Genomic DNA, 14,697 nt, shown 5'->3' on the forward strand with positions numbered 1-14,697 from the left:
GCAACAATTTGGGCCTGGAGCTGAAAAAAGCAGCCAGTTCCAGAAAAGGGGCAAACCTTTTCTAAAAGACCTTCTGATTAGCAATATTTACCAGAGAATATAATTGAGAGAGTCAACACCCCAAGCCTACAAGGAGATCAAAGTGCAGATAGAGTCACAAACCATCAGCTGATTGTGAGCTTTCTTTAATTGCTGCCACTGGATCCCCAGCAATTAATTCCTTATCACGATGCCCCCAGTTTTATGCCTAGCCAAGGAACACAGAAAGTGAGTGTCAGCCACAGGATAATTATGGGATGAAACAGGCACCACTCTTCCTGCTCTGAGCTGTGGCACCCTTCAGCAGGAACAGCCTGTGTCGAGTCAGCTTCATTAGGTATTGTCTAGAGCCCCAATCCTCATTTGTTTGCATCAATAATACATTCAAAGGGTTTATCTAACTTGCAAATGTGAATTCATTTATTGGTCCCATAAGCAAGAAAGAGCTGTGACCAGAGAAGTGTTTCATGTTACAGGTTGGGCACTAAACTGGAATGACTTGCTGAAATTTCAACAATTACACCCTAACATAAATGTTTATATTAGTGTAATTTCCCTCTGCACATTGTAATAATGAATTTTACCATAACATTGCCTGCAATTTTAAAGACACATATTCCTTATAAGAGTAGTGCTGCAAACATGTGAACATCAAGAGATTTGTTTCTACAGAATTAATGTAGAAATAAAGTTAAGCAACAGAGTCAATAGAGTCCAATTTGCAGAGGCCTGGCAAACCACCTGTGTTGACCCTCAATTCCTCCTCAGAGAACCAATATTTTTCTACACAGCAAATTTCAATTACAGTTGCCTTTTCTGATCTCACTTTTTACAATGACACATCCAACTTTGGTATTCCTAGTCAGTAAAAATGCATTTTCTGCCCTGGTTGTACAGTATGAAGCAATACTGAATGATGAGATTACAGGTGGTCCCACATCCTGGATTTTCCTTTTGCTATCTTGCTGCAAACTTGTGCAAGGATGCAGCAAATCTTCACAAAAATGGAAAAAGCCTAGAGAGAAAAAACATCTGGGACTGGTAATACTCAGATTCTGCCATTAACTGGATTAGTTTCTATAAAAACTACCTAAAAATAGTGACAAACCTGTCTGAAATGGCCACCACCCATAGCAAAAGCTGCCTGCCATTGCCACAGCTGTCACCAGCTCTGAGGAGCTTCTGAAAGCTTTTTAGTAGCAATGAGACTTAAATGAAGATGGCAGGGCAATAATCTGCCATAACAACACCCTCAGAGGTTTCTGCCTGTTCACTGAGACATTGGAAAGCTCAGGGATGTTCTGCCAGAAGGGTCAAAGTTCTCCAGGCCTTACTGGCTGCACATCCAAGAAAATCAAGACCTGCAATTTACTTTAAGGAAAACAAACAGAGGAAGTGGGAACTAAGAGAAGATAAATTTCTTGGACAATTCATGCATCACTGTGATGGTATTCCCTGTGTCAGCAGAGCTTTCTTTGACACCTGCTTGGAGGGGCAGGGCGGGCTCAGACAGTTCAATCTCGTTGGATTGAAAATTAATGCTCTGAAAAACCAAAACTAGTGGCAGAGCCCATGCTGGTGGGAGCCCATCACCCACATGTGCTGAGCAGAATTTTGATATGATTCTCACTAAAGGAAGACCAGTCAATTTCTGCCTTGAGGCAATTAAAAAGCGATTTGGCCGAGGCCAAGATGCCCAGCTTTGTGCTCCCCACCTGCTGGAGCTGCTGGCTGGAGTGCACTCATCCTGGAGTGGGTCTGGGGACACCTCCACCCCCCAGGGTCACCTCAGCGTGATGCACCCATGGCAGCAGGACCCTGAGCCTTTGGCACATGCTGACTCACACTCTTACCCACTACTTAACTCTTCCAGGCAGTGATGCATTTGGACTTTGGAATGAATTCTGATGATATTTCTGAATAATTATGAGAATCAGCTGAAGTATGGATTTAAAAAGAGGCTCCCCAAATTCAAATGAATGCCTGAAAAGATGGAGCAATTGCTCCAGAGACAGAGAAAACTTTGCCTCCTCTATCTCCCCTTCTCCCACCATTTCAAACCCTTTGATTCCCCTCCAGGCTGCCAGCACATCAAACATTAAAGGACTAACGTTATTTTGAGCACACAACAACCCTAAAGTTCAAGATATTCTGCAGATGGATTTTAAAATCTTTTAATCCATTGTGAAGCCAAAATCCTGCCATAAACACTCTCTGGCATGCTCCAGTTAGCTGCTCATGCAGAGAGAAAAAAGCCTTTCCAGCTTACTCTGCAGATGACCTTGCAGTCCCCCATCCCATGTTTCATGAACCTCAGGGGACCAGCAAGGAATCAGATAAAAGGATTTCATTTATTTTTGTTGGCATTGTTTTATGAAGCTTTCATTTTATCGACACCTTAACTTCAAACCATTTTCAAACACCCAGCAAGGCACCAGAGATCAGCAGATATTCAAGGGACATGCTGAAGGTGTCTTGCCTTTGTTCCCATCAACCCTTCTGGTGAAGGGAACTCTATCTTGCACGTGTGCTGAGCTTTAACCTAAATACTGGTGGCCCCGTGTTGCTGCTCTCCTGCTGTGCTGCCATGCCAGTGACACCCTTTGCTGAGGAATAAACCATGCTGGATAGCTAATTAAAGATCTGCAATTAAGCCTCACACGGTCCTGAAAGCTATTTCATCACAAGGCTAAACTCTGACCTCATTTCCCCAACAGAAGTCATAGCAAAAACTGTATCAGATGCTTTTGCCCAGCTTTCCAGACAAGTAGATGATCTCTCCTAACACGCTGCATGCTCACACGTGTCGTCTTTTCCCTGGCTTTTCAGGCAGGGAACATGGAAGATGTGTGGCTGGTACTGCTGGAAATGGAAGGCAGCTGTTTTCCCAGGGGCTAGAGAGATGCTGAGGATGCTGAGTGCGTGGGGGGTGATTACTGGCTACCTGCTTCCCACACCACAATATGCAAACACTTCATTTAAGAGGCTCATTTATCACCAGTCTCCCAAGCTCCCGCTGAACATCCTCTGATCTGTTCTCCTCCGCACGCCAGGAGCACGGGGATCTCTCTGGAAGCCAGGCAGGAGGTAAATTCATGACCTCTTGGCTTCAGGAAGGGGAATGATTTTGTGTGGCATGCCTCCCTCCAGCACACCCTTTGCTGCCAGGATCAGGGATCTTGCTTTGTCCCCAGCAGACTGATGTCCCAATTAACAGTACGCTGCCAGTCACTCAGACCAGTAAAACTCAAGGAAATAAAAACATTTTTAAAAACATCAGGTTCTTTTAACACCCCATCCCCTTCAAATACAAAACCATAAAGGCCAAGTGCTTCTGGGGCACCTGCTGCTGCAGCACGTGCCCTGCTCAGCGCTGACACCAGGCTCCATGGGCACGGTGTCCTCCCCATGCTGGCAGCCCCAGCCCAGTGACTCAGCTGGGAGCTGCCTCCTCTGCCAGCGTGTCCCCCTCTAGAGAGAGGGGCACCCTATGCTGGGTCTCACAGTTCCCTTCTGCTTTTGGTTCAACCTGCCATGCTCCTCCCCAGCAACTCTGTCTGCATGTCTGTCTGTGCAGCCACATCTGCCCTGTGTTTCTTCCACCTGGAACAGCCCTTGGACCAGCACCCTCAGAGTTTTCTGAGATCCATCAGAAAAAACAACGCTGAGCTTTGTTCCAAAAAGCCATCCAAGCCGTCTTAGAACTATATTCAGGTGCAGAATGCTCCAGCAGAAACTCATGTACAGCAAAATGCACTGGGTTTATCCTTGTTCCTAATGGGTATTTAGCCATTTAATAAATACAGTTGCTACTCAATGAAGTTATTGAAGCCTGAGGCATCTGGGAGCTCTTCCTGCAAATCTGGGACAAGGAGAATGAGAGGCCTTGCAAGGGATGTCTGCTGGGAGGCCGGGTGTGCTGCAAACCAGCCAGCGAGGTCCCAGGGAAGGGCTCTCCTTACCTTGCACTTGACCCTTGCACCCTCCCTGTCACTGTGTCACACATCAGTGCCAAAATAGCATCAGGAGAGTGCTCAGATAATGGTGCATTTACAATTATAATTGCTCATGTCCAGAAGTAATCCAGTTTAAGCCCTTTACCGTCTCAAATATTTAGAGAAATCCTGCCAGCTGCCTGGAGGGGAGAAAGTTAGGAGCCCTGGGAGAGCACAACAGATTTTCATCTTTCCAGCCCTGACAGCCTTTCACACATAAATATCCTCTCAGCCCTGCTTCCCCCCTCTTCATGACAGAGCCACTGTCCTGCCTGCTGCTGGCAGTCCCAAGTCTCACTGCCTCCCAAATCCAGCCCCTACCCCACTGAGCCCCAAACCACCACAGCAGCCCTGCCCTGGCAGCATCCTCCAGAGAGAGGCTTCCATTCACCTGGGATATGGATTTTTACTTTTTTAAATTTTTTTTAATTTTTTTTTTTTTTTTAAGCAGGCAGCACATGTACATCTCCTGGACTCCCTGATGCCAGGACTGGCAGTGTCACCAGCACGGCTGCCTCAAACCCACCCCCACCTCCACCAGCACTGGAGATGTCCAATTCCAGCAGTTTTCTTTCTTTCACAAAGGCCCCTCCTGCCATGCAGGATCTTTGGACAGAGGTCCTGCAGACCTGCAGGTTCTAAGAGCTGCAGAGCTCATCCTGCAAACTTCTCTCTTTTCCTTTTTTCCTAGCTTTTAAGGCCAAGGAATAGCAGTGCTCACACCGACCCTGTTGCTCAGCACAGTTACACAGTTGGGTGTTTTCCAGTCCTCAGCAGGGACCTCGGCTAGCAGGACACACATCTCCCCAAGCAGCACATTCCAGAGGGACAGTCCCAGAACAGCCCTCACCATTCACACAGCAAACACACGTGCAAGTTTTTATTTTGCTGACTTGGGCCCTGTGAGGTCTGTATCTTGTTGAGCTTTTATCTGCTGCAAGTGCCTCAATGCAAGTGCAGTTAATGGGCTGTGACCAAATCACTGTGTGGCTCCCTCTCTGAGCTGCTTTGTCCTCTCACCAGCATCTCTCCTCTAAACCTCTGTCATTTCCCACCTTTAAAGCAAAAGGACCACGGCTGGCTGCACACTAGCACTGCTCATCACAGAACTGAAGTGTCCCCGTGTCCCCAGATCTGGACATTCATTATCCTGCAAGCCTTCTTCTCTCAGCTTCTTTTCATGCAAAAACTTGCTTTTCAACTCAAACATGTGCTGACAGCTCTACCCATCTCTAATCACCATGTTCAGATTAATTTCTGTGACCAATGTTCATCAATATTTATTACCCTGCAAAACTTCACAAATCAAAGTGGTGATGAAACTTGCAGGTGATGATTTTATAATTCCTTTCAGATGATTGATAAAATATTGAATACTACTCCAAGCAACCTCAAAGGGACACTGCCAGAACTGCCATGACAAACTGATAAGTTTCCCATTAGCAAGGAAGTGGCAAGATCCACCAGTGGCTACTGGAAGCCACAGCCAATTGTCCTTGCACATGTGGTTGATGTTTACACCATGGGATTATGTTTATGCCAAAGAAGACCATGGCTCCAAGTCAAATGCTTAATCCTCTCCCAGCCTGGGGTTCCCAGCAGGACAGGCGTGTGTGTGAGGCAGGAAAGTCACACCTGGACACTGAGAGTGACACACAGCATCGCCTTGATGAGTGACAGGACAGCCTCTACAAGGATGCTCTTGCAGACAGTAACTCCTGAGGGGTGGCAGAGCAGACCATGGACATTCTCCACCTTTGAATCCAGGCAATGAATGCTCAGTGGGACCTGAGGCTCCTTTCAAGGACTCCATGTTCCTGAAGTGTGCTCACTCCAGGGTCCATGCAAGACCTGGACAGGAAAACTGTGCAGGCCGTGAGGTTTTTTATAGCACTGCGGCTGGACACAAGCAGAATATTGAAAAATACATTTCCAAATGTGTCACTAAAATGACATCCAGCATTTCTCCACTTTGCATCACAACTCCCAGTCATCAGAGCACCAGCGACTCCTTGGTACGGGGGATTAGATTAAAAAATTATCATACCGGCTTCCTACGCTTTCTCCACTTGCCATCTAATGCTATTCTGTAGCCCAACAGGATGGAAAACCTTTGCATCTGATGAATTCAGACAGGTTGATATTAAGAACTGTGGCAGTTTTGTCAGCAAGAAACCATCAGGCCATCAATGCAATATTAAAGAGAGAACACTTGGAGCTCTCCTGAGCTTTTGTGTGAGCACAACCATGGCAGAGTGAATTGCCCCGTCAATATTGCACTGCCAAAGAGAACCATTCATCATTACTGCTTCAGACTGGTAGGATGGAGCACTGTTGAAAACACAGATCTTGTCCAACTTGTAAATCTCAGACTCAATCACAGAATAATTGGGGAAGTGCTCTCTGGAGATCATCCCATCCAACCTCCCTGCCAAGGCAGGGTCACTTGGAGCAGGTGACACAGGAAAGCATCCAGGTGGGTTTGGAATGTCTTCAGAGAGAGACTCCACACCCTCCCTAGGAAGCTGCTCCAGTCCTCTGCCAACCCTCCATGCTGAGGTGGAACTTCTCGTGGTTTAGTTCATGGCCATTACTCTTTGTCCTGTCACTGGGCACCACTGAAAGCAGTCTGGCATCATTCTTTGACATCCACCCTTGAGCCACTTATTAATGCAACTTATTAATACCCTCTCAGTCTTGTTTTCTCTAGACTAAACAGGTCCAGCTTCCTAAGTCTCACATCACAAGAGAGATCCTCCAGAGCCCTCATCATCTCTATGGGTGTCTGCCATCAGCCACGGTGATGTGAGCTATCAGCACCAGGGAAGCTCTCTTGTATCTTCTCTCATTTCCCGTTTTAAGATGTTTTCTTCACAATGGAGCTGCACATTTTTTTTACAGAAGTGCCAGCAGGACATCCCAAACTAAGTGAAAATGGCTTGGGGAAAGGATGTGCAGGCTGGCTTCAGCACATCACCTGTGTACTAGAGGGAGCAGCCATGAGTGCCCAAAACCCCATCCCTCCTCCACCACCTGCTTCTCCCCTTGCCATGGCAGTTGTTTTCTCCAGGAGAACAACATTTAAGGTGTTGGCTTTGTGTGTGATGTAAGGGAAGTGGGGAGAAGCATTCATCAGCAAAACCCAAAGCAGCCAGAAACACGGTGGGTTTGTCAGATGGGTCTGGTGAGCTGAACTCACGCCTCTCTCTCAGCAGACATTTATCTAAGTCAAGGATAACAGGTTGCCATGCAATGGGAAAAGGAGAGCTGGTGTATGTTCCACTCATCCCTGGTGTGTTGTCAGGTGTGTGCTGGCACTGGTGTGGGAGAAGGAGGAGCAGGGAAGGTGCTCCATGGTAATAGGCTCCAAAGGGACCAGAAGGTATGGCACAGAGAGAGAGCTACTCTTCATCCTGGTGCACCTTCTGCTTTCTAGCAGGATGATGAAGAGCTTGCATACCTAGAGCTGACTGAGGTGTTGCTGCAATAAGAAGATCCTATGACTGTCTTTACAGTCCTGATTACAGAAAAACATCCTACATACAAGTGGAAAAGATTTGCCACCAGCAGCTTCCTCTTCGCGGTCTCAATCCAAAAGTGCCTGAGTATTACCCTCTTCTTGCTTAACATTCCTACAAATTCCTCCAGGCCTGCCACTGTTATTCTGCATTATTTTTACACTCCTCTCCTGCAGCACCAGTTTAATGAGAGTGCAGCTTCAATTAATGTGTTCCCCAGAGGAAAAGGGTCAACCCACGTACGTGAGGAATTTCTGATCCGGTTACGCAGGAAGGGAGGGATCTCCTCTGACAACTTCTAACAGCACAGAAAAATTAATTCCCCTTTCCCACAGAAGTTTATAATGAGAAAGCCACAATATCAAATTGTTAATAATTTCACAGGCACAAATTAGTCTTGCTGAGTGAAATCTCACTCCTGTAACTTCGCTTTTAATGAAAGGCCGCAGATGTTGGACTGTATTTGCATTACAACTTGAGAAATGTTTCATAGTTTAGACCTCATCTATGTGGTTCTGTTAGCTCCATATCTGAGCTAATCTGCATAAATTTTCCCTTGTACCCATTCCCAGTGGCCAGGACAGTTTCAGTGCCAAAACTCAAACAAGTCTGACTGACCACATTCTCACACAAACTCTTGTGTCCTGCTGCTGCTTCAGGCTTCTCAGAGCCCAGCGCAGGTCTCACAGCTCCACATGAAGCCATGGTTCCCATGGATCCAGTCAGCTTCCAACTGACATGACCTTTTCAGTTAAATTATTTGTTTGGTCTGTCCTTAAATGCAACCAAAGGATTCCATTATTCTAAGTAAAATGAGTTTTCCTTTCCTACTTACATACTGAACTTTTAAAAGTTAAAACCATTCTGCTGAAAACCATGAACTCAGCTTCCCTTTCATTCAGCTTGTGCAAACCTGAGGCAACACCGATATTATTGCAGACATCATTTGCATAGGGAGAAATTTTTCTTTTGATTAAAGACAAAAAAGCCTTTCTATATTTCTTGGTCTACTTGTGGTGGAGAGAACTGTGGCAGCTTCATCACTGTGCAGTTATCCAAAGGTCTGTGCAGTTATCCCAAGATCTGAGCCATCACACCATGGGGGTTTGCAGGAAGTCTGGTGGATGCATGAGTCAAATCCCTGCTCTGCATCCCCAGATGCACAAAAAGCAGTAAAAAGACACCCAAATTCTTACTGAACTCCTCAGCATGCAAAGACACCATCTTCAGATGTGAAAAGAGGTCTGCTTTAGCAGATGAGTGACAGAAGGGGTTGATGCCCAGGATGCCACAGATGCCTGGAGAAGCAAGGAGGAGAGGACAGCCCAGCCCTGCTCCTGCTACTGCTTCCTGCATGCCCGAGGTACTGATGTATGCCATGCTGCCCAGGGAATCCTCTGCTCCAGGCAGGCTCCAGGGCATCTCCACTGGCTCAGGCTTGGATTCCATCACCATTTTGGGAACTGTCCACTCCAACTGTTTTGCTGAGCCTCTCTGTAATAATCACATCTCCCTCCTGCTACTCAGATGATTAATGGCTGGATTTGATAGAAAACCTGGTGCTGTGCCCCGTTTTCCCAAACCTCCCTGACAAGAAACCTTATTCTGCTATTTTGAAAGGAGACCTCACCTTGCTGCCCATGCCATTAATTGAATAACTATCAGTTCCAATTTATTCCACTTGGCTACAAATTAGATTTCAGCTGGCTACTTCCAAGCCTGCCTCAACACAAACTTATAAAGCTGACTCCCTTGGCTGATGCCACTTGTCAACCTGCATCTGTTCTTGGGGTATTAAAAGACAACAAAGCCAGAAACCCGCCAGTCTCTGATGAACAGAACCCAAAACGTTTGGCTTTGCCTTTTTTGAGTTTATTGTTACTTTAATGGAGCCAAGTAGGCTTAGTATTTCAGAGGCTCAGCCTGCATCCTGCACTGAGAGCAAAGATACAAGAGGAAGTTAAGTGATCTCAGGAAACCCAGCAGCACCAATGCTCCCTCAGAGCCGGGCAGCGCTGCGGGAGCATCCTCCAGCTCCACAACAGCATCTCCGGTGCCAGTTCCAACTGTTGTTCTGTGAGTGCAGCCTGATTTAATTCCTATTGGGGTATAAAAATTAATAACAGTAAAATGTCATGATCATCTCACACTAATTACGCATCTAATGAATAATTAGCTGCGGACACATTTGACATTTTTGGTCATTAATCTGAGTGAGTGTTTTAAGCCTTGAACAAAACTCTGCAAATGCAAACTTGGTGCTGAGCAGCTCAGACCTGCAGCATCAATGCTCCCTGTGCCAGACAGAGACCACTCACTGGTTCCTGTCCCCTTCTCTGGAAACAGGGGAGCTCCTTGGACAGCACCCACCAGCTCCTGTCCCCTTCTCTGGAAACAGGGGAGCTCCTTGGACAGCACCCACCAGCTCCTGTCCCCTTCTCTGGAAACAGGGGAGCTCCTTGGACAGCACCCACCAGCTCCTGTCCCCTTCTCTGGAAACAGGGGAGCTCCTTGGACAGCACCCACCAGCTCCTGTCCCACTCCCTGCTAACAAGGGAGCTTTTCAGATTTTGTGGAGCAGCAGAGCAGATCTGTGTCTGCCACTACGATATCAGTTGGTGGAAAAACTAGGATTTTAGGAAGGGAATTTCTGCATACCACCTCTCTTTTTGCACCAAACCTGGCTATTTATACATGTAGCTGTGAGAAATACATTTTCCTGAATATGCCATGAATTTTGTATGAACCGTCAAGACTTAAAATTTCTGTTGTAAGCTGTCATTTTTTAATGATGAAATCATTATACAAATGGTAGAAGAAGGCATAACTTTGCATCTTATATATCCATGCACATGTATACACACATCTTCCTCTGCCTGGCTCAGGCTTTTATTGCCTCTCCTTTCCCTCCATCTCTAACATTTTGCCAGCAAGGTCTTGGGAAGGAAGGAAAGCAAGAAGGAAACAAATCTCTCCACAAGGGTAGAGATGAACTCTGTTCAAAGGTGCAACACACATCCACAGCTAATGAACAAAACACATCTCATATTTAGGATGAGGGGACATATAAAAAGGTCACAAAAGGCCAGGATTAGCACCAGATTGAACACTAAAACCAAAACAGAAAGCAACAGATGTTTCCCTCCTAATTTACTCCATTAGGATCTTCTCCAGCTAGCATGCACTGCTGCTTGCTAATGAAGCATTTCCATTTCCTTGCTGCACAGCTCGTAAATAAGCATCCCTGAGGCTGGTGACAGGAACTCAACTGCCCCTCCTGGACAGGCTTTCTCTCTTTTTATAAACCCTAGTTTTTGTCAAAAAGAAAATAAAAATCTGTTCCCAAATTCTCAAGTAATTCTGACACAATTTCATTGCCTCCTCTTGCTGAACTGCATTTCTTGAACAGGGATGCTCTAACCCCACGGTGAACCCCTGTTTCCTTGTGCTCATCAAAGCAGCTCTCCCCATTATGGACAGCTGTGGATGCACCAGGTGTATTGATTTTTAAACTGCAGGAGGAAGGCACAACAGACCTAAAATAACAAAGTATTTCACCTCCTGTATTGCCACTCTTGGTATTTTACACTAAACTGAAGAACCACTCTGAAGTTGCTCCCTGTGGCAGACCCCTCACTGCTCCACCCCTGCCTGGAAACAGCCCCCATCTCCAGCCTGTGATAAATAAATCACTTGCAGAACCAACCTCAGCACTGAAACCTGCTTTCTGTTGCTGCCCCAGCCACCACGGGCACGGCTGAGAGCTGCAATTGTCCAGTGAGCCAAAAACTGTGGAACTGCTGCCTTGGAGAGGTTGTTTCCCATCTCCAGCCTGTGAAATATGACCTGAGGCTGAAACTGTACCTTGGGGGCAGAAGTCCCCTGAGGCACAAGGCACAGAAGCACTGTCCCAGCCTGCTGGTATTGCCTGCTGTTGAGACACTTAAGACAGACACTTGTCCTAAGCAAGACACCCAGAATGGCACAATCATAGAATGTAAAGTGCTTGGAAAGCTCCAAGCACTTTAAAGACCATCCAGTCCCAACCTCCTCCTTGCCATGGGCAGGGTCAGCTGTCCCAGGTTGTTCCAATCCCTGTCCAGCCTGGCTTTGAACATGCCCAGGGTTGGGCCACCCATTACCTCCCTGGGCAACCAGTTCCATTGTCCTACCACCCCCCAGTAAAAAATTCCCTCCATTAGCCTAAATTTCTCCTCTTTCAATCTGTGCCCATACGCACATCCCTACCCATTGCGCTACAGCTTAATTATAATGCTCTCGCAAAGAATTTCAATTTATCCTACCATGGGAACAAGCTCTGTAATGAAAAGGCTTTATTAAAATAGAATGTAAAACATGATATTAATTAACGAGGCTGTGCAGGTGTAGTCATGAACGTGGCTGAGCTCTGTTCACATTGAAGGGAGGTGGGGTAAGGGTCAGCTGTGGCACAACACCCCCATGGCCATAATGCCACACGCCCTGTCGTGACACCTTACACAGCCAACACAATGCTGCTGCTCAGGTTTGAATTCAGATGGAAAATACCATGGAGCACTTGGGAAGAAGATGATAAAAATGTGCTCCTGGCAGGAATTCAATGAGACTTTTAAAGCAGAACCAAGCCGTGCCGTGCTCTCCACCACAGCACCTGAGAGATCTGACCAGGCAGAATTTGGAGGTGAGAATTAACACGGACCAACAGCACTTAAGGTCAGAACGTCTTATCACACTGAAAAACACGAGCTTAAAGACAGGCCTGTCTGACACTGACATAAAACTCCTGCAGATGGAAAGCCAACCAGAGCCAAAATGTCACGGAAGACACATCTAGCTGCAGCAAGGTTCTCAACGACTTGCAGACTGTGTGGGTTTTATTTTTTTGTTGTTTTTGACATTCAGCTTGAATCTGTGTCCTTCATTATCTGGTGTTTGCAAACCCGAAGCACCCTGTGCTGGTGGCTGTTGGAGGTGCAGTAGAAAGACACCCTGAGTTGTGTGATGGCTGCACATGGTGCCGGGCCACAAACTGCCCCAGTTTGTCTCCTCTGACAGGAGCTCAGGGCACTGTGGGATGATATTCTTCACTCCTTTCAGCCAGCTTATTTGTGGAAATGCAGCAAATTATACTGCAGCAGGTGCAAGCATTATGCAGGGCTATTAAAAGGAGGCTGTTGGTATCTTACTCATTCCTCAACGTAAGAAAACCCACCGATGACAGACGTTCACAGCCGCGTTAGGCTTGGAGGTATTACCGGAGGTACAGCCCGGGTGCAAGTCTGTTCTCAGGGTGTCTTTTGGTAGAACAGAGATATTTATGGCCAATTTTTATTGTGTGGGCCAGATATACTTGGGTGAGTAAGCCAATCACTCCAGGTACGCAAAAACCTGGATAACAAATCAGCAGATCTGTTAGTCAGCCCTGAGAAAAGCTGTGTTCTATCTCACAGCTCTGCTTCAAGGAAACCTGACCCTGTCCCGACAGATCTGAACTCCCTGGGACCCAGCACCCCTCTGGCAACTCTCCCCCATCCCAGCCAAAGGAAGCACTTCCTGACTTCCAAGCAATTAACTTTGAAATTAAAGCTTAGCACAATCTTACACTGAGTTTTAATACAATTAAACAGAGCTCTATGCATGTAGGAAATGTGGTTGTTCTGCTTGCAGGAACTACATGCAAGCTCCCTCTCTGCATGGCAGAGCTGCAGCTGTTATACATACACACAGCCAATTTTTATGGCTCAGCTCTAAACCTCTGAAAAATAAGGTTTATAATAGAAACCCTGACACCATCTAAAATATGGCAGCACTACTGGGTGCTGCTGGAATATGGCCCTAATTTATAAACCAGGGAGAAATCCTGCTCCATTTTGAAACTTAGAGACAGTAATCTAGAAAAAGGGTAAACCACAGGGAAAAATGGTAGTGTTGTCCATGAGCTATAGTGTCTAGTCCATCTAACAATTCAAAAATAAAATAGGATGTCACAATATTTAGGCCATGCACTGAATCTTGGACTGTCACCAAATAAAAACATGGTGTATCCTAGGACGGGGGTATATTTCATAGAGCCATATGCCATTTTCTATGCTTCTGGGTAGTATTTTTCCAGTGAAAATCTGATACAAGAACACTAGAAATAAAGAAAAAAAATTTACGAGAGAAGTAGAACCCAAACTCTCCAGTTTTGCTTGATACAATAAATGTTTTTGCAAGAGGGTTTCAGTATACTTCCTTCTAAATTGAAAGAAATGGTGAAGCAGCAGATTGCTCACTCACAGGAGACACAAGTTTATCACTAAACCTTAGGAAAAAGCTCTCGATTGCCTTGAGGCTCCAGCTTTGCATTAAAATGCATTGAGGAGGTGGTGATTCAGGGGGCAGTGGACCAGAAACCTGTTTGAGATATTTCTGGTGCCCCTGAAACACTGAGCAAAGGATTCAGCTTTGGGATTTCTGTTTGAAGAGTGACTCTGTGTCCTCTCAGGCACCACAACCCTGGGACACTGCTCCCAGCACCAGGTGGGAGGGGGCAGTGGGACAAACACCTGTCTCAGGAAGTGATGCTCACTTGCAATTTTGGGAAAGGAACAGGAACCTTTTGGAAGAAGGGCTGGAAATTAGGAGGCCAGTGAGGATTTCACTCATCACTATCAATTGCTCCAAAGCCTGGAAAGAATTCTGGCTCTTCTCCCCTACACACCAATGCTAACCCATCCCAGATACTGGGACCACATCCTGATACAGCCCAAAGGGACATTATTCCCCTGCAAGGAGCAATGCTTTGGGGGCTCTACCCTGCAATTTTCATTGTAGTCATCCTGGATTCCTTTCTTACTTCCCCTAAACCATCTCCTTCTGCAAGGTGAGCATCAAAGGACAATAAATCCAGATTTATCACACTTTTCCTGCTAAAACTACTTCCCAGCAGACTTGTTACAATGCAAGCACACCACATTCTTGTCGGCCACATCACTGTCCACCAGCCTGGCAACATTTTACCTGCCTCAGGCTCAGCCCCCTGCTCGACTGAGCCCTGGGCCCTTGTGTTCCCCATGAACAAAAAGCAGGATTTGCTTCTGAAAAAAGCCAGCAGCAGCAGCCCTAAGTAGCACTCCACACATCTGTACTTCCCCCCAAACCCT

At 46.3% G+C, this 14,697-nt stretch overlaps 1 protein-coding gene and 1 long non-coding RNA gene across 13 annotated transcripts in view; both read right to left on the minus strand.

The window, feature by feature from the left end:
- The window catches only part of CAMTA1 (calmodulin binding transcription activator 1), a 236,513-nt gene that overhangs the window by 83,620 nt on the left and 138,196 nt on the right, over positions 1-14,697 (minus strand). The window lies entirely within an intron of this gene.
- On the minus strand, positions 4,595-12,972 carry LOC147649539 (uncharacterized). The gene is made up of 2 exons (XR_015278738.1): positions 9,923-12,972; positions 4,595-9,876 (listed from the first exon to the last, which is right to left on the minus strand). It is a non-coding gene; the product is annotated as an uncharacterized LOC147649539 (long non-coding RNA).

This window comes from Cyanistes caeruleus, chromosome 22 (genome assembly GCF_971803275.1).
Source record: "Cyanistes caeruleus chromosome 22, bCyaCae1.hap1.1, whole genome shotgun sequence".
Classification (NCBI taxonomy): domain Eukaryota; kingdom Metazoa; phylum Chordata; class Aves; order Passeriformes; family Paridae; genus Cyanistes; species Cyanistes caeruleus.